Below are 21,452 nucleotides of genomic sequence, written 5' to 3' on the forward strand. Positions count from 1 at the left end.
CAGAGTCACCTATGAGCCATGTATAGTAGGGATCAAGCTTGTAAGAGTCTTCACAACTTACAGGCGTCCATCTCAAATCAAACAGACCATACGCGAGTCATCCATAGACTTAGGGCCATCACTCATATCGGAGGTCGCCATGTTATTATGTGACGGCCTTTGTGCCAACATCACCTTTTAGGGTCATTGGGGGCTTATTATAGTCTTAATACTGTATATCCTAAACATTATAGAAGAGAACAGTCTTCCCACCATCCCACCAGGGACTGGTCATCTTGTGTGATCCGTCTGTAAATCACTTAGTGTTCCCTTTTAGAAGTGTCAGGTCTCCGGGAGGGGACGACTCTTTCCATTTTATGAAGTCACGTATGGAAGTGGCTCCGACGCCAGAACTTGATTGTTCCTATGAAGATTCACACTACAGTCACAAAAAATTTGTTCGGGGACAGGTCTAAGGTCAGAGAAGGTCTTTTCATCTCAATCAAAAAATTTTTTGAAGGCAAAGAAGACATTTTTGTAACCAAACGAGACTGCAGGCAAAAATAAGATCTGAATGCCTGTCTATGACTTACGATAAGTTACAAATTCCATCCATGGAGCCGGCACCAGATGTCTCATGGAAGGGATTGTAGACTGCCTGACCAAACTTGGTTTGGACTAACTTAGTTGACTAAATTTTCATTCTGAACGTTTAAGCTCTGGACTTATCATGGGAGAAAAAAACCCCAAAACTTAAGCCATTTTAGGACTTTTAAACCACAAAAATTGTAAAAAGTTCCTTGTAAAGAGCTATACAAAGTCTGATAGGCCTAGTACGTACACATCCTTATCTTGAAGAACCATCATGGGGGAACTTGACTAAGAATTTGGACCATACCATTGTGTCTGAAAAGGAGAAGACACCAAGCTATAGTCGATTCGGGGGTTCTTAACCCTCTTTAGAAAAAAATAAGGTACTGGTGCCTGGGAAAAAGACCTTTGTTTTAGCTATGATGGAGCACTGCCTCTTCAAGTACATAGGGGCACATTTACTTACCCGGTCCGGAGGAGATCCCGAAAGTGCATTGTCCGACTAAAATTCACTGTGCCACGATTCAAGAAGATTGTGCACCCGATTTGCTGAATGTGTCGCTTCCCCGATTAGGTCCGCCGGAGTTCCCCTTCTTCTTCCTGGTGCATGTAAGTGCATGGCTTGCGACAATTTTTAAGCAAAATCCTGCGGTTTGTCCGAATCCGTCGGATCATCCGATGGCCCGCCCCCTGATTTCGCCTGTAAGCCGGCACGACTGCTACTAAATCCGATCGCGTGCGACACAATCGCCTCCTGTCCCAGCAGCGCGATCCCCGGAAACATCGAAAACCCCACGCAAATGCGGCCGGGGGACCCTTAGTATATAAAAACTTTATTTAGGGAGTCTTCCATACCTTTCCTGTTTCCTAGTATTCAGTTACCTCTGCATTAAATTCAACTTTGATCTTTAAGTAAAATAATTTGTAGGTGCACTAGGGGCGGGGCCATGCCAGGTGGAACGCCACTTTTTATGTTGTCAATTTCAGCACAGCTCTTACACAATGGATTTATATCGACAATAGAAACAAAGTGTAGGCAGGAGATAGTGTATGACTCGTCAGGCATGTCTCTGCCCCCTAGTGCACCAAAAACCTCATCTCTAAAACAAGAGAAGGCTGGGAACTGGAAAGTAAGGACTAAGAAGCTTATGTCTATGGAATCCATTCTATGGAGTGGTCCTTGCCACCAATGGAGTATCCGGTCAGGTATTTAAAAAAAAAGAATCCCATACTTTACAAAAAGTTTCAAAAACATGCCCAAGCAGCGAAATATAGAATGATCCTGAAATATGAACTTGGAATTGCAGGACAAAAATAATTGGTTCCAAAAAATTTAAGACCTTGAGAACCACAAAATCTATTTGTTTACAAAAAGACTAATTAACCAGCGAGTGGCAAATCCATCACGGTGTTATCCCAGGTGACAACACAAGCCGAGCTTCTCCAGCCCGTCTAGAATTAAACATATGGGGAAATCATCTAGAACTTCACTAATAAAGAAAGCTGGAACAAAAGAGAGAACGCTCCAGCTGGGGAACAAATTGAGTCATTAGAAGAAGTTCTGGCCTCATTTAGTCAAACCCGAAACACAAAGACATGGAAACCCGAGCTCCTGCAGAAGAGCTGCTCTATTGTTCTGAGGCTGGTACGCTGAGCTTGGGACCCAAAGAAGACTAGGTTGACTCATATCTTTCCCGGCCGCAGAGAGGTAAACACATGTGCTTGGTTGTTTCGCATGTTTTTCATGTGGAGGATTATTTATTTATATAGTGGGTTGTTTGGTTGGCCCCATCATTTTTTTCCTCTTATTTGAGATAGTTGAAGATGGTTATTACTCATCTCATCCGGCACCAGTGCCACTCTTCTCCTCGAGGCCACCGGATCTTTCCACAAAGTCGCGGCAGTATCTGATGACCAATTACACCTTCTGGTTTGCCGTATCTTGACGTTAATCTTGGTGGTGACCTGTGGATTCTTTCAGTCTCTGGTTATGGTATAGATGTTCTTAGCAACTTCCCAGTTGATGCTCGATGACTTTTCTAGAGATAAAAAGGGAATCTGAACAAGGTCTTCATATTCTTTCCTAAGTCATAAGTGAAGGGTTAGATTTCTACAGTCCAGTTTAGCAAGAACCAAACTGGCTGCACTACTTGGATGAGCCTCTTTGGTTATCCCTCAAAATTTTTCACCTTATTTAGAAAAGGTAGGGGTCAGGTCAACAAATATTGAGCTGAAGAATCGGAGTCCTTTGACACATAGGTGGCTATTTTTGTTTCCCTAGCCCAGTGGTGGCGAACCTATGGCACGGGTGCCAGAGGTGGAAATCAGAGCCCTCTACATGGGCACCCTTGCCATCACCCCAGGGTAGAGCTTGCCAGACAGGACTCAAGGTCTCTTGCAATCACAGGCAGCCGAGGACCCTAGAAGGAAGCTACAATGATGATCCAAACTTCTTCTCCTTCTTTCTACTGTATTGGTGTCCTCAGGTGTCCATAGATTTTAAACCTGTGACAGAGCAGGGGGTAAAAAGTTACTGCTTAAATTGTGGCATTGGCTCTTTGTGAAAAAAATGTGGGTTTTGGTTGTAGTAGGTTTGCCGTCACTGCCCTAGCCCCTTCCCAGAACCTCGAACCATTTGGCACTATAGAGAAGAGAGGTCAGTGAGGTCTGAAGGATTGAGAGGTTTGAAAACACAGCTGGTGCGGCCTTCAAGGCTCCATCATGGGTGGAAACCTGGAGGCAGATATGTGAATAGCACCATATTATGTGGGAATAACATTAAAGCAGTAGATATGGAACATCTCCACATTAAAGATAATTTTTCTTGTCTGCGGGACTACTTCTTGAACAGTAAGCCAGACTTTAACTGAGAGTAGTAGGCATTTCCTTTCCACCAAGCCTCTTGGCAGAACATGCAAAGTGTTCCTCACAGCACATGTTTCGCAGGTTTCCCACCTGCTGAGAATCTGAACCCATCAAGACCTCCATGAATCAGCAGAATAAAAAGGCTGCAGGTCCACGTTGCCATATTTGGTATTGTGGCTTGACACATTTTAAAAGGGGCTGTTCCAAGATCATTACAGTCTTATCGCTTGGAGCCCCAAAGAACTTGCATAAGAGACGTGGCAATCCTGTTCTCATGATCATGGTAGTCCCAATGGAAGGGATCACCATCAATCAGTCATAAAGGTCTAACCACTAGGATCCCCAAAGTCTTTTAGAGGAACTTATATAGGAGACATGGGACCCCAGTTCTTATGATCGGTGATAGTTCCAGTGGAAGGGTTCCCCATCAATCAAACACAAGGATCCCCAAAGTCTTTTAGAGGAACTTACATAGGAGACATGGGACCCCTGTTCTTATGATCGGTGATAGTCCCAGTGGAAGGGTTCCCCATCAAACACAAGGATCCCCAAAGTCTTTTAGAGGAACTTACATAGGAGACATGGGACCCCTGTTCTTATGATCGGTGATAGTCCCAGTGGAAGGGTTCCCCATCAAACACAAGGATCCCCAAAGTCTTTTAGAGGAACTTACATAGGAGACATGGGACCCCTGTTCTTATGATCGGTGATAGTTCCAGTGGAAGGGTTTCCCATCAATCAAACACAAGGATCCCCAAAGTCTTTTAGAGGAACTTATATAGAGACGCAGGACTCTTGTTCTTTTGATCATAGTAGACCTATTGGATGGGCTCCCTATCACTCAATAAGTGTCTTTTTGGTGGAATCTCCAAAGTCTTTTAGAGGACCCTTATATGGGAGACATGGGACACCTGTTGTTGTGATAAGTGGAAGGCCCAGTGAAAGGGTTCCCCATTAATCAGTCATAAGTTACTTATCGCTGGGATCACTAATGTAGTACGACAGAGTCCTCACTGATCATCTCAAGGTGTCATCAGGAGAAAAAACGGGTACCTTATGTAGTACAAACCCAATGACATAGGATCCTGATCTGAGTCGACCCGTTAAGGGAATGATTGATATACAATACCAGATAAGACCACATGTTGAGGTCAGGTAGAGCTTAGTTTTTGGGAAACCTTCTTATAAATTCTTACTGTAACAAGTGAAGAGTTGGAACCCATGGACCTCCTGAGGCCAGATTCTATACCGTTGATTCCACGAGTGAGAAACCTTCTCTATAACAAGCCCCTCAATGAACTGGGGGTTTTATTATTCCGAAGATATATTTAGGTTTAGAGTCAGGAGGGGCTGATTATTCTTGTGCTATTTGAGGAATGAGATCTAATCAATGCGTTTATTCACTGACTAACTTCCTGTCCTTGAATGAAATACATCTACGGCCGGGGGGGAGAAGCTACGGCAGGAAGACGAGCAGAACTTTAGAAACTTTGAAGGTTCTATCAGTAGTTACAGTGACAGTATTCACCATGATCACGTTATATTGGAAGCGCCAGTATGAAACAATAATCCATTCCCCACGTTAAGCGCCCGATGTAGATACAATACATGAAGACACGTCCATCGACGCCCGGTTTGCATCTGCCGATTGCACGTGTATAGTTTCTCCATAATCTGCATAGATTGTCGCCCATCCATTTTCACAAAGCGTGTGGTGCTTCAAACAGTGGGGTGTAAGAGATTTTAACACATCTTCTCCCCACCCCCAGGAGCCGAGCTCTTGTTTAGGTGTTGTATCGGTTATTGTGGTTCCTCCATAGTCAAGCAGGAGATACAGGAGGTCCCCTACTTAAGGACACCCGACTTACAGACAACCCCTAGTTACAGACGGACCCCTCTGCCCACTGTGACCTCTGGTGACCTCTCTGGATGTTACTATAGTCCCAGACTGCAATGATCAGCTGTAATGTGTCTGTGATGAAGCTTTATTCATAATCCTTGGTCCCATTACAGCAAAAAATGTTTAAACTCCAATTGTCACTGGGGCCAAATTTTTTTTATATGGATCTACAATTATAAAATATACAGTTTCGACTTACATACAAATTCAACTTAAGAACAAACCTCCGGACCCTATCTTGTACGTAACCTGGGGACTGCCTGTACTACATACAGGCAGAGTTATTCCTCTTCACAGAAGAAAACTCTGCGGGGGGATTAGTGATAAAATAAAACTGTTTCTTCTAAAATCAACTTTTAAAATTTTGCTAATTAGTCAGATGGGCTCTGGGGGCGTTAATAGAGCCCCTCCACACTGTAGCTTCACACGCTTTTACACTGTGCAGGGAGCACTTCCCCCTCCCACTGTCTAAGATTACATCAGATGAATATTTTCTTAAACTTTATTTTAAAAATCAAAAACACAAATTTTTTATATGAATTATGTAACTTTTTTTTGATAGATTGTGGTAAAGTGAAGTATGCCCATTGTCTATTGATATGTAAACACCTGGCATTAAAGGGGCTGTCTAGTTTACGTTGAACTGTGTTGTAACATGTCTATTGGCACAAAGGTCTTAGAAACCGGGAACCCTCATGAGCACCATACAAAAACACGTAACCCTTTAGTGTCTGTCCACTGCTCGGACTGCAGCTGCTGCTTAGACCTCATTAGCAAATTAAGATAAAAGAATCCTCAGGAATGACCCAAGAATGTGGCAGAGTTCACTGTAGTCTGGGAGAACATGATGTCCGGCCAGCTGCTCATCCTTCACTTGTACGCTGAGCGGCGTTTATTAGTGATATTACACCATCCATGTCTGTATTACTGATACTACTGCTGCGAATACCCAGCTGCTAGGGAGCCTTAAAGGCAATGCACCCAGGGAAGGAGGCAGGAAGAAGGCAGTCTCTCCGGTGCCCCTAATTCATGGCTAACCGGCAAGTCAATGTCCGACCCTTTAAAGGGATAATCCACTTACTAACTAATTAGGACATTTTCCAAATTTAGGGTTTGACTAAAGGGGTTGCCACCTATACTGTAGAACATGAAAGTTATCTAAAGGGGATGTACAGAGGGGAACGTCTATCTTCCTTTCCGGAGGAAACCCATTTTGCATTCTTTCCCTCCAAGAAGCATTGACCTGTAAAGATTAATGCCGAGAATATTGCCTATTCTGAGGATAGGTGATCAATACAGGCAGTCCCCGGGTTATATACAAGATCGGTTCTGTATGTTTGTTCTTAAGTTGAATTTGTATGTAAGTTGGATCAGTATATTTTAGAATTGTAGCTCCAGACAAATTTTTTTTGGTGACAATTGGATTTTAAAAATGTTGGATTCTCATAAGAACCAGGATTAACAATAAATCTTAATTGCAGACACCTATAATAACTGTTATAGCTGATTATTGTAGCCTAAGGATAAAGTACAGTAAATTACCAACATTCAGAGGTCCGTTTGTAACTAGGGGTTGTCTGTAAGTCAGGTGTTCTTAAGTAGGGGACTGCCTGTATCTAGTTGTCCGTGGTCCAAACCTGGCGCCTCTGCTGATTACAGGTGAAGTGACTGCTACTTCCACTTCAAGGGATCCCACATCCATTCATCACATGAACTGTTCACAGCTCGGTCCCATTCAAGTGAATGTGGCTGAGCTGTAGTACCAAGCACTGCCACTGTGAAATTAGTGGCACTGCAATTGCTGAGACCACAGCATTAGATCACCATTTTTCTAATAATAATCATCCATCTGAAGCAAAAGTTACTGACAGGGATGTAATATTTCCACTGTACAAGGCATTGATTCAGCCTCACCTGGAATATGCCGTCCAGTTCTGGGCCCATAAAAGGGAGGCCCTGGAGCTGGAGAGGGTTCAACGAAGAGCCACAAAAATGATAAGGGGTATGGGGGAAAGATTAAAACAACTAGATTTATTTAGTCTTGAAAAAAGACATAATCAAGAGAGGACATGATTAATTTGCATAATGAATTTCTTATGAATGGTCCAAAAATATGGTGGAAAGTAGTTCTAGGTTAAATTAAAATCAAAAAGACAAGGGGGCGCTGTCTTAGCCTGGAGAAAACAAGGTTTAAACACCACGGGAGACACAAGGCTTCTTTACTGTAAGAGTGGGGAATCTGTGGAATAGCTGAGCTCAGGAGCAGAGCACAGCAGGGAGAGGAGAGAGCTTCAAGAAGGGTCTAGATTTGTTTTTACATAAAAATAACATTGACGGTTATATTATAAAGTTACATCCCTTCCCTTAACTTCCAAGGTTGATGGACATATCTCTTTTTTCAACCGTAATATTTAAAACTATTTATAAATTCCTGTAATATCCCTTTCTGATTCCTAACCAGCTTATAGGCATAAAGGATTTTATAATACTAATAAAAGGGGAATGTCATATGCATCTGTGTAGAATGGACTACGGTTACCACAACTGGAATGGAAGCTGGGCTGTTGTAACCTGATTCAGCCACTATACAGTGAATGGAGCTGTACTTCCAGTTCTGCTCTCTCAGAGACATCCATGAACAGCCGACTTCAAGCCTTTGAGAATAGGCTGGAATATGGAGAGGGCTCCTGAGGCGCGTGCCCCGGGGCCCCTACCACTTTACTCCTGAAGGAGCCACCGTAAACTTATTACTGGTGACTGTATATATTTATTACTCGTGGCTGTATATACTGTATTTATTATGGGGAAAGGGGGAGGCTGTATATATTACACGTACTTCATTGAAAAAAAAATGTGGGGAGGGTGCCCACCAGTTTACGCCCCGGGGCCTCCACCACCCTTAATCCAGCACTGCCTTTAGGTATCTGATGTGAGTCCATTCTAAGTACCACACTATGGTCTATGTTTGCCGCTACATGCAACACAGAGCCAGACAGGCTGTCAATGTCTGACCCTGACCAAATCACTTCACGCCGATATCTGCAAGTCAGATCTGACATTTTCAGGCTTCGTACGAATGGTATGTTATCAAGTAAAGCCAAATTGTTCATACGTGAGTCTCCAGGGGGAAAAAAAAAATACTGGAAGGACCCACATAAAATTCCACGCCCTCTGCCAAAATCTAAAAAAACCTAATTCTCTATCCTGGACTATTTTCTAACACTTGAGAAACACAATAAAATGTCCTTACAAGGCAATAACAAGGAGAACTCCGCGTCCTCAAGACAATATCCCTGACACATGGAAGAAACAACAACCCGAGCCGGACTCCGGCAGACGAGCCGCACATCGGAGCCGAGCAGCCATGCCGGGAATTTACTGTTTATCCCTGGAGGCACAAAATATCACAGGGGCCGGTGAGTTCCAACTAAAACATTCCGCAAAGTTTGATCCGTCGGATCATAAACAAAGGATGAGAGCCAACAGGGATCGTAAGCTTCCTGGCATCTCTGCAGCCCGTGTCCTAGAGGCACCACTTATACATTCTACTCCGAGCAAAAGTTCACCGAAAAACATGCAATACACCTGCACTGCGAACAGCGAAGGTCCAAAAGTCATGTTATCCACTACCCGGCACTCACACAATTATCCCATATCTTTTCCATAGGTGATAAAACCATTCTATAGGATTCCCGTGAAGGCTAGTCATCCTGATAAACCATACTCATAGATCCAGGCACTGGGACTGTGATTGTCTTCTAAAAGGTGTTATCCATGGCCACCTTCCTTCTAAAATTATGATAATGAGGGAGAAAGGCTCCTTGCATTGTTACCAGCGCCCCTCTGAGCTGTAGCTTCACAGGCTGCTACACTGTGTGAGAGCACTTCCCCCTCCCAATGTGAGAGATTGCATCAAGCAGAGGGGGGGGGAGACAGTGTAATAGCCTGTGAAGCTACAACACAGAGGAATTCTGGTAACACCCCAGAGCACTACTCAAGGATACAGTTAATCTTTTTATATTTGTTACTCATGGCCTCCTTCCTTATAAAATCAACTTTTAAATTTGTGCTAATGAGCTAGTAGGGTCCTGGGACTGTTACTGCAACCCCTCGTAGCTGTAGCTTCATGGGCTATTACACTGTGGTGGAGCACTTCCTCACTACCACTGTGCGAGATTACATTAGCCAGAAGGTGGAAGGAAGTACTGAGGGAACAGGGGCGGGGAGACAGTTTAACAGCACAAAGGGGCTCTGGTGACGCCCTCGAGAGCACTTCTCATAAATCCAGGCACCGTGACTGTGGTAATCTTCTTTTTTCTTTTAAACTTACTTTCTTATGCTAATGAGCCAGAAGGGCTCTGGGGAGGATTTACCCAAGCCCCTCCGTGCTATAGCTTCACAGGCTGTTACACTACCTTCCACTGGTCCTTTGGTACTTCCCCTTCCCTCTACCTACTTTACTATCACACTGTGTGAAGAGGAAGAGCAGAGTGTAAAATCTTGTTAAGCTGCAGCAACAATAGTCTGCTAATATCATTAGCATAATTTTACAAGTTGATTTTAGAAGGAAGGAAGCCATGGATAACAAATATAAGAAGATTACCACAGTCCTGGTGCCTGGATCTATGAGTAATGTCCCTGGTTTATCATGATGGATTTTGATTATAGAGACCACGCCCATTTGTCGTACTACTCATAACAGTGTCTAAAACCCTTCATCCATATGGCATAAAGCATGGTAGAGTTGTTTTGGTGCAAACCGAGACAGAATGCCCCCATGTTTTGCCTGATCTTTAATAAATCTGTGATTACGATACAGAATCAGGGGTCTCAGCGATTGTATCACTAGAAGGTTCTTGTTGTAAAGCGTTGAGTTGCTATAGAAGTTCTGCTTATCGGTTACAGCAGATACGATCTGATCATGTACATCCATTTCCAGTAACAACAGCCCCTTGTGGTGCATTGTCTAGGTTGATAAATCTGCCCCCATGTTTGGCCTGATCTTTAGTAAATCTGTGATTACAGAATGAGGGGTCTCGATTGATTGTATCACTAGAAGGTTCTTGTTGTAAAGCGTCGAGTTGCTATAGAAGTTGTGCTTCTCGGTTACAGCAGATACGATCTGATCATGTACATCCATTTCCAGTAACAACAGCCCCTTGTGGTGCATTGTCTGTAGCCGGGGGTAATGTGAGCGCAACCTTTCAGGGAGTCTTTCTGTGGCCACGAGTCTATCAGTTACATCAGGTGGAACCTTCACAGTCCAAAAACCTGGAATAGTAGCGAGCGCAGCCAAGACAGAATGAAGCGGCTACGTGTTTTTCAGGTCATGTTTTTCTCATGGCGATAAGGTGCAGTCACTGAGCGAGACAATAGATGAAAGGAGCTCGGAGAGGAAAGGAAAAGTGGAATCCAGTGTAAGTCTGTCAGGGATCCTTACAAATACAAGCAGGAGATAAGAGCCTCAAATTACCCAAGAGACATCCGTCCTAGGAACACGGGAAAAGTCGGGAAAATCAGACTGCCCAAGAGAAAGGAAAATACATACGGAGCTCTTAAGAAAAAAATGACAAAAAAAAAAAAGTCAGCTTGTGGTGGCTGTGGTGGATCCTAGTGAGATTTTATGGGCATAAAGTTCAATTCAAATTCTATGTAACACCTCAATTCAGAAATTGTGAGGAAACGTAAGTTTATGTCAATTTCCATGTCACTGTGTGTGGGCGGGGTAATCAGGACTCTCACTGTCAATCACTGTGTGTGGGCGGGGTAATCAGGACTCTCACTGTCAATCACTGTGTGTGGGCCGGGTTATCAGGACTCTCACTGTCAATTACTGTGTGTGGGTGTGGTAATCAGGGCTGTTAATGTCAATCACTGTGTGTGGGTGGGGTAATCAGGACTCTCACTGTCAATCACTGAGTGTGGGCCGGGTTATCAGGACTCTCACTGTCAATTACTGTGTGTGGGCGGAGTAATCAGGGCTGTTAATACCAATCACTGTGTGTGAGCGGAGTAATCAGGACGCTCACTGGCAATCACTGTGTGTGGGAGGAGTAATTAATACTCTCACTGTCAATCACTGTGTGTGGGCGAGGTAATCGGGACTCTCATTGTCAATCACTGTGTGTGGGTGGAGTAATCAGGACTCACTGCCAATCACTGTGTGTGGGTGGAGTAATCAGGACTCACTGCCAAACACTGTGTGTAGGCGGAGTAATCAGGACTCACTGCCAATCACTGTGTGTGGGTGGAGTAATCAGGACTCTCACTGTCAATCACTGTGTGTGGGAGGGGTAATCAGGACTCCCACTGCCAATCAATGTGTGTGGGTGGAGTAATCAGGACTCTCACTGTCAATCACTGTGTGTGGGAGGTGTAATCAGAACTCTCATTGCCAATCATTGTGTGTGGTGGGGTAATCAGGACTCTCCCAGTCAATCACTGTGTGATGGTGAAGTAATCAGGACTCTTAAAAAAATTTTCTAAAAATCTTCCAGGACTTTGAAACGTTTAGAACAAGGAGTAGCTGTCTGAAATCTTTACGACCACTCCTTTGCCAAGTGGAGCCCCTTTAAGAAAAGCAAACACTACTTGTCGTGGCCGCAGCTGACCCGTACCGAAATAAAATCTTCTGGGCATCAGTTTAAATTCTATCTAATAAGGGGGATTGTTCCCCTTTTGATAACTTCTCTCTAGGTCTCTAAGACTTCTCTTGTGCTGCACTGGAGAAGATTCCGCGGCCACAGATTTATTAAGGCCCACCCTCGCCCCAGCTGACATTGGGGTCTACATGTTCTTCCATGATTTACTAAAGAAGGCAGAACTTAAATATTTCTGATAACTGTTATGAGACCAGTCAGAGAATCATCCAAAAAAGCTTTTATTAAAAAAAAATAAAATTCTAGTTCTATATGTGAATGTTTCAGACGATGTCGTTTTATTACATTTGTGGTTTGTGGTCACATGTTGCTTTTATTGTGTTTTAATGTATTAAGAAATATCAGTCTGAGCTGTCACCACAGGGAGGAAGGAAAACGTACAATGTCGAGGAATGAGGAGGATTAGAGGTAAAAATAACAAAAGGTAGGAAATAAAGAGAACAAGACGCTGACATTAACTCCATACTGGCCTTTAGAAAAAATAATAATAATAATTCAGAAAATAAGGACACTTTCACTGCTCCTACACTAATAAATCTAGGCTTAAAAAATAAATCTGGAAATATTGTAGTTCCGCTACAAATATTTAAGTTTCTTGTAATGTTGTGGCGTGGAGGAAAGCTGTCAATCACTGTGTGTGGGCGGGGTAATCAGGAGTCGCGGTCAATTACTGTTTGTGGGCGAGGTAACCAGGACTCTCATTGTAAATCACTGTGTGGGCGGAGTAATCAGGAAACTTCCTGTCAATCACTGTGTGTGGGCGGAGTAATCAGGTAACTTCCTGTCAATCACTGTGTGTGGGTGGGGTAATCAGGAAACTTCCTGTCAATCACTGTGTGTGGGCGGAGTAATCAGGTAACTTCCTGTCAATCACTGTGTGTGGGTGGGGTAATCAGGAAACAACCTGTCAATGTGTGTGTGGGCGGGGTAATCAGGACACTTCCTGTCAATCACTGTGCATGGGCGGGGTAATCAGGAAACTTCCTGTCAATGTGTGTGGGGGCGGGGTAATCAGGAAACTTCCTGCCAATCACTGTTTGTGGGCGAGGTAACCAGGACTCTCATTGTAAATCACTGTTTGTGGGCGGGGTAATCAGGACACTTCCTGTCAATGTGTGTGGGGGCGGGGTAATCAGGAAACTTCCTGCCAATCAGTGTTTGTGGGCGAGGTAACCAGGACTCTCATTATAAATCACTGTTTGTGGGCGGGGTAATCAGGACACTTCCTGTCAATCAAGGTGTGTGTGGGTGGGGTAATCAGGAAACTTCCTGTCAATCACTGTCTGTGGGCGGAGTAATCAGGAAACTTCCTGTCAATCACTGTGTGTGGGCGGAGTAATACGTTAACTTCCTGTCAATCACTGTGTGTGCGTGGGGTAATCAGGAAACTTCCTGTCAATGTGTGTGTGGGCAGGGTAATCAGGACACTTCTTGTCAGTCACTGTTTGTGGGCGAGGTAACCAGGACTCTCATTGTAAATCACCGTTTGTGGGCGGGGTAATCAGGACACTTCCTGTCAATCACGGTGTGTGGGTGGGGTAATCAGGAAACTTCTTGTCAATCACTGTGCATGGGCGAGGTAATCAGGAAACTTCCTGTCAATGTGTGTGGGGGTGGGGTAATCAGGAAACTTCCTGCCAATCACTGTTTGTGGGCAAGGTAACCAGGACTCTCATTGTAAATCACTGTGTGTGGGCGGAGTAGTCAGGAAACTTCCTGTCAATCACTGTGTGTGGGCGGAGTAATCAAGAAACTTCCTGTCAATCACTGTGTGTGGGCGGGGTAATCAGGACACTTCCTGTCAATCACTGTTTGGGGGCGGGGTAATCAGGACACTTCCTGTCAATCACGATGTATGGGTGGGGTAATCAGAAAACTTCCTGTCAATCACTGTGTGTGGGTGGAGTAATCAGGAAACTTCCTGTCAATCACTGTGTGTGGGCGGGGTAATGAGGACACTTTCTGTCAATCACTGTGTGTGGGCGGGGTAATGAGGACACTTTCTGTCAATCACTGTGTGTGGGCGGGGTATTCAGGAAACTTCCTGTCAATGAGTGTGGGGGAGGGGTAATCAAGAAACTTCCTGTCAATCAGTGTTTGTGGGCGTGCTAATAAGGACTACCGTTCAATTACTGTTTGTGGGTGAGGTAACCAGGACTCTCATTGTAAATCACTGTTTCTGGGCGGGGTAATCAGGACACTTCCTGTCAATCATGTTGTGTGGGCCGTGTAATCAGGCAACTTCCTGCCAATCACTGTGCATGGGCGGAGTAATCAGGACTCACAATTTCACTTGACCAGCCTGTACAAGCCACACACAGACCCTGGGCACAGGAAGCCTTATTCACTATTCTTCAACTTTGTAAACTTTTTCCAGATTTCCCTTTTATTCCAGAAGTTTGACCGGTGACTCACTGTGACAAAGACCCAATATCATTCTTCATAATAATAAATAATGGAGCTTATACTAGTCATTCTTCCTGCAGGTCACCAGATAATTTTGCAATCCATGCGCCAATGTCAAAAATGAAATCTGTAACAGGATCGGGAAACCTTAACTACATTTTCTGTCATAGAAGGAGAAGAGGATTTATCATCCTCGGGCAGACGGCAGATCCACAGAGTGTTAGCTCCTCTGCTATTTAGGGATCATTTCCATAGCTAATGTTTCCATTTAACATTCCTTACATTCAATCAGTGTCACCCGGCCTTCCCCACCACTAAGGTGCTACCAAGTGGGGGAACATCAAAGAAGGTATCAGAGAGGTTGTGACCGATGCAGTTATTCAGTGCTAGGTTATGGATCTATCGACTATGTACTGTCAAACCATCCAAAATTTAATTGACATATTGGGGCTCATTTCCTAAGGGTCACGGTGTGCCCTTTAGTAGGACTGTGCACATTCTTCATGGCTAAAACGGCTTGTACAGGTCTTAAGTGTCTGCGCTGGGATTGTGGCGCATGCAATCCTCTTTGTGGGGCGGCTGCGCTGGCTTCCATGCGACATAAATTGGGATGGGGGGGGGGGGGTGCTGTGTACGAGTGAGCCTCGTTTTCGTGATGTGTGGGAGTCTCATCACTGAGCCCCTCACTGATCAGCAAGTTAGGATAGGGCCTAACTTGTGTTCATAGGAAAACCCCTTTAAAAGTCACGATCAATAGAAAGCCGTAGGAAAAAAAAAAAAACGTTTTTAGTACAACTTTAGGGGGGTTCTCCGGTTCTCTCTGGTTCTGTTAAGCAAACACACAATACACATCATATTAAAGGGTAGATTCTCCTGTTTAATACGCATGGGCATGTGCAAATAGGACACAGAGCCATAGCCATGAGGCGGTCATGAAGGGGTTAAGGTAAATACTTAGCAAATCTTACGTTTTATTAAACTGTACATAAATCAATTGTCCAGTGTATATTGTTTCTGTACGCTGCTTTACGTTTTAGTTTGCTTTTTCTCTGAGCTCAGTTGAGATGAATGTGACTGCACATTATGTACATGCTCAGTAGTGATGCTCCTCCCCTGCAGATCAAAATGGAAGAAATGTCTGCACTTATATCGGAATAGCTAGAGTGATCAGGAAAACTTGATTAAAAGGATTGTCCAGGTTCTTTCTGTATACGGTTTTAGGTTTTCTTTTGGTTTTTTTTCCCATATTTGTAGAGGTTCGCTGCTCTGATGCATTCACTAGAGCCTTATTATTATCATAAATTTATCACTTAAACATGCCCCATGATATGGGAGTCTGAGCTAGGAAAATTGAGGAGTCTAAGGTTTGGCTTAGATACAGCAATTATAGAGCCATCATTCATTTAGCTACTTTCAGGACCCAACTACAGGACCCAGAGGATGGCAGGAATCCAACTGGAAGACATTAGGAAAAGATGGAACATGTAATATAATTCTCACTAATGCATCCATCATGACTGGGCCCCATGTTATCCCTCCCAGTATAGGGGGGCCCCGTGTGTACTATGAATATAAGATCTTCCGTTACATGTCCGAGGATATGCCTAGTTAATGCATCAAATTGCCACGATTAGGACGGGAAGAAGAAAAATGTCCAGAACCGTTCCCTATGAATAGAGCCGAGATGTCCTGGAATGCGTGAAACTCTTTGAGGCGCGGAAGAACATCAGAAGTTTCAGAGTGGAGAGAACATTCCTCACCGTGAACTCGTTACCATGTACACAATGGAATATTTCCTGTGCGTGTCCCGCTCCACAGAGAAGCCACAACTTATCAATAACCGCATTGTCCGCCATGAGGCTAGCCCCAATCTATACTATTTTGCCACTACCATTTCTTTTAATTGGGCGTTAAAGGAGTTGGAACATTTATCCCAAAGTTCCAAAATCTGCCATCAAAATCAAGTACAATAGGACATTTAATCATAGATCCAAGCACAGTGACTGTTATCCATGGTTTCCTTCCTACTAAAATCTACTTTTCTAATTATGCTAATGAGCTACAATTGCAATGTGGGAGTGTTACCAGAACCCCTTGTGCTGTAGCTTCAAAGGCTGTTACACTGTTTCCCCCATTGCTACTTCAGCACCTTCCTTGATATAATCTCAGCTGGAGGCCATGGATAACAAATATAAGAAGATACCACAGTCCCGGTGCCTGGATCTATGAGTAATGTCCCTGGTTTATCAGGATGGATTGTGATGGTAGATTTCCATTAAGTTATCCCCTATCCACAGCAAAAGCAATAACAAGCTGTTTGGTGTGAGGGTCCGACTGCCGAGACCCCACTTATCCTGCAAACAGACTACCAGGAATACGGAGAAGTCCTGTTCTCACAACTGATGTAGCAGCAGGTCGAGCATGTGTCCTGACGCTCCATTCAATCTTCTGGTAGTCTCGAGGGGGTAAAGAACCTTTTGATGATGACATCACTACAGGATGAGCCCTCAATAATCTAGCATATCTCCAGGAGGGAGTGTCTAGGATGGCGGCCATTTTGAAATATAAACCAGGTTAGAACAGACTCCTTGAACGTAGGGCACCCTACTGCTTAGACCACCACCGATGCGCAGAATCCCCTGACCCCTTCCATATGCTATCGAGAGTTTCAGGCATCAATCTGTAAACCCTTCCAGAAGACCCTTAGAAGTCAACCTCATTGACTTCTTTGGGACTTCCAAAATCTAAAATCCCTGATGGTATGAAGCAGGTCCCGGGGACTAGATGTAGATCTGGATACAACCACTTTAAAGAAACTCAAACCCTAGAAAGAGTAAAAATGTATAATGGAAATTTAGATGTAATAGAACAATGGACCGTTGCTAGGAGACCAAACCACAAAGCCGTTACTAAGTGTATCTGGACACATTTGGGTCAGAACAAAGTTCAGCGATTGAGAAATTGTACATACTTGGCACCAAATCATATAAAATTAACAGAATGTTTATTTGAAGGCTAAAAAAAAAAGTTCCACACGTCGTCATGTCGATCTTCACTCAACTCCACATGGCTTTATAAGATGCAAATCTCTCCACATCTGTAATTGTATGGAGAGAACACAACGATACAACCTCAAAGTGGCTCAAACAAACGAGCTGCGGCAAAACTCTACAAATGTGGGTTTCCGAGATCTAACTTTCATAGTCCTTCAACATAGTAGGATTTATGACGTAAAGGTGGTCACTCGGGAAGAGACTGTAGGAGAAGACTGTGTGTGGGCGGAGTAATCAGGACTCTCCCTGTCAATCACTGCGTGTGGGTTCTGGAGTAATCAGGACTCTCCCTGTCAACCACTGTGTATAGGCGGAGTAATCAGGACTCTCCCTGTCAATCACTGCGTGTGGGTTCCGGAGTAATCAGGACTCTCCCTGTCAACCACTGTGTATAGGCGGAGTAATCAGGACTCTCCCTGTCAATCACTGCGTGTGGGTTCCGGAGTAATCAGGACTCTCCCTGTCAACCACTGTGTATAGGCAGAGTAATCAGGACTCTCCCTGTCAACCACTGTGTATAGGCAGAGTAATCAGGACTCTCCCTGTCAACCACTGTGTATAGGCAGAGTAAGCAGGACTCTCCCTGTCAATCACTGCGTGTGGCTTCCGGAGTAATCAGGACTCTCCCTGTCAACCACTGTGTATAGGCGGAGAAAGCAGGACTCTCCCTGTCAATCACTGTGTGTGGGCGGAGTAATCAGGACTCTCCCTGTCAACCACTGTGTATAGGCGGAGTAATCAGGACTCTCCCTGTCAATCACTGTGTGTGGGCGGAGTAATCAGGACTCTCCCTGTCAACCACTGTGTATAGGCGGAGTAAGCAGGACTCTCCCTGTCAATCAGTGTATATAGGCAGAGTAATCAGGACTCTCTCTGTCAATCACTGTGTGTAGGCGGAGTAAGCAGGACTCTCCCTGTCAATCACTGTGTGTGGGCGGAGTAATCAGGACTCTCCCTGTCAATCACTGTGTATAGGCGGAGTAAGCAGGACTCTCCCTGTCAATCAGTGTATATAGGCAGAGTAATCAGGACTCTCTCTGTCAATCACTGTGTGTAGGCGGAGTAATCAGGACTCTCTTTGTCAATCACTGTGTGTGGGAGGAGTAATCAGGAGTCTCCCTGTCAATCACTGTGTGTGGGTTCCGGAGTAATCAGGACTCTCCCTGTCAATCACTGTGTGTGGGTTCCGGAGTAATCAGGACTCTCCCTGTCAATCACTGTGTGTGGGTTCCGGAGTAATCAGGACTCTCCCTGTCAATCAGTGTGTATAGGCAGAGTAATCAGGACTCTCCCTGTCAATCAGTGTGTATAGGCGGAGTAAGCAGGACTCTCCCTGTCAATCACTGTGTGTGGGTTCCGGAGTAATCAGGACTCTCCCTGTCAATCAGTGTGTATAGGCAGAGTAATCAGGACTCTCTTTGTCAATCACTGTGTGAGTATGTATGTAGAGATAGAACACAGCTTATCACTGTACCACACACAGACTTCCAAGAAGTCATCCTGAGCAGATGTTCACTATTGTGGAACTTTGAAAATCCTAATAAAAAAAATACTTAAGTGTTTGAGCACATGCACAGTTTATGAGCAAGTACTATATAATTCTAGTTCAGTCTAATGCGCTTCAACACCCCCTCCAGTAGTGACACAGCTTTTCCCCATATGATCCATCTCATAACTCTACATACGTCTTTTTATGCGCTTCCCCCCCCCCCTTTACGTCAATTTTTGATCTTCCAAATACTGTAATATTTTTCTTTTTAAATGGACCTTCTACAGGGTGATTGCAAATGGAAGAGGTTGTCCCAAGATGAGAAAAAAAAAATTATGGAAAACTTATTCTTCTCTTATGGAAACTAATGGAAAGAAACTTTTTGGCCACAAATGGAGGTGAAGACTGTTGACCGATTCGCCATCACTGGAATCTATAGACATCCGTGACCTTGTTGGTTTATTAGGAGGACACTTTTTCAAAAACATTTCTACTATCGGAAGACTTAACTAGCGGAGAAGAAGGCCAAGGATGCTGCAGTCGAGATCTCATCACGTACGGTATGGATAACGTCCTTCGAGAACACACGAATCCTTGGCCGATGCACCCGACTTCACGTCAGATAAGCTCCCGGTCACATCAGCCATAGTTTTTTTAGTTACGGCAGCCGGTGGAGGTGCCGCTCCTAGACCACCATTAGACAGCTTCCTAAATCACTGCAGGCATGTTCCAGAGCATTAATAAGCATAGCATGGGTAGGACATCCAAAACCTCCAAACAGTTCTCGCTCACGTGAGGTCATCTCCAAGCTCCCTGTCATTACGGCTTGTACAATCCCGTACACATAGAAGGGCGACGTGCTGCCAGCGGAGGAGCGCGCATCCATGTTAAACAAGGGGAATGCGAAACAGATGGAAGAAAGAAGGATCCGTTTTCTCAGGAAAGGAAAGAATTTGCAATCCGTCCCCCGGGGCAAGTGCAATTACATTTTCATGGTCTGCGTCAACCAACCGTGAATATTCACTAGAAGTAGGATTTTCGTATTAAAACTACATAATGTGCAAAGGTTAATTCAAAAATGGATGAAAATCCATCCTCTATGGGGAGAACATGGACTATTTTATGGATCATCCCATTGGAAATGGGAATTGTGCAGCGAGCCTATGGGATTCAGCTAATGTGTTGGCTGCAACAGCGACTTCTGGCTCTCCATACCTAGAGGACGAGTCTACTCTTTTTGGCGTCAGCAGGTTTACAGGAGGATTGGCAGCCCCCCGCAGATCTCAGTAGGGGGCGCAATCAGTGTCCATAATAATAATAATTCCTTTATATAGGGCACACAGAGCTTGTCACATCAGTCCCTGTCCCCAATGGGGCTCAATCTAATTAACCTACCAGAATGTTTTTTGATGTGTGGGAGGAAACCAGAGGACCCGGAGGAAACCCACATACAACATGGGAGAATATGCGGTCTTCGTGTTTATTTTTTGTAAAATAGTTATACAAGATCCTACAATGTTAAACACCTCACGGACTGAGCCAATTTTTAAAATGTTGTTAATTTTTTTGCCTTCAACTACTAACAAGACCTATTGTTACACTAGGTTAACCCTGACATTTCTTCTACTATGTTTTTATGCATTACCTAAATAGAAAAACTTCTACAAGTTTACATTTTTTTTCCCTTAAAACAGCTGAATGAGGCTTTTTTTTACTTTTTTTTTTTTAATGACACCAATAAAGGAAATCTCCCATCAGAATCCATCCTGATAAACCAGGGACATTACTCATAGATCCAGGCACCGGGACTGTGGGAATCTTCTTATATTTCTTATCCATGGCTAAATTCCTTTTAAAACCAACTTTTAAAATCATGCTAATGAGTAAAGATATTAAATCATTTCAATATCACGCGTATGAGGGAGGGAATCAGGTAAAATAGCCGACTTAATCACCGATTACCAAAAACACGGGTCCAGAATATAATGGCCAGTCCATTTAATCTCTATTGGAGAATGGGACCCCCAGCCTTGTGATCAGTGAAAGTCCAGGGGCTGTAGTCCCTCTCATCTTGCGTTACGGGATAACACTGCTCACATTACTTCCCCCTATTCCTTCTACTTTTGGTGGGGGTATCCGGGGTCAATGACTGTCAATCACATGTTTAGATAGCCTCTTCCCAGGAAGCCAATAAAAGGGATAGACACATTGGCGTGACCTGGTCAGCACATGATAAGGTATTACCTACTCGATTAGCATGCATGAGTGAAGAATACATATTCCCCAATTTAAAGGAGATCTTATGTAAACGAGCCTGAGGGGTTCTGGGCTCCATAGGTGTTAATGAAGCCTGGAGCCCCTCTGGCTCATTTGCATAATTGGTAAAGCTTTTTTTTTTTTTTTTTTTTTACTTAAAACCAAGGGCATAAGAAGCTAAAAGAAGAGCCGATGCTGCCATAGGGGGCACACACCAGTATGTCAGTGTGCTTGGTTTACAATCCTTCATCCTG

General features: G+C 44.1%; 1 protein-coding gene across 1 annotated transcript in view; it reads right to left on the minus strand.

The window, feature by feature from the left end:
* The window catches only part of MINDY3 (MINDY lysine 48 deubiquitinase 3), a 75,201-nt gene that overhangs the window by 27,328 nt on the left and 26,421 nt on the right, over positions 1–21,452 (minus strand). The window lies entirely within an intron of this gene.

Source organism: Engystomops pustulosus, chromosome 5 (assembly GCF_040894005.1).
Source record: "Engystomops pustulosus chromosome 5, aEngPut4.maternal, whole genome shotgun sequence".
NCBI lineage: Eukaryota > Metazoa > Chordata > Amphibia > Anura > Leptodactylidae > Engystomops > Engystomops pustulosus.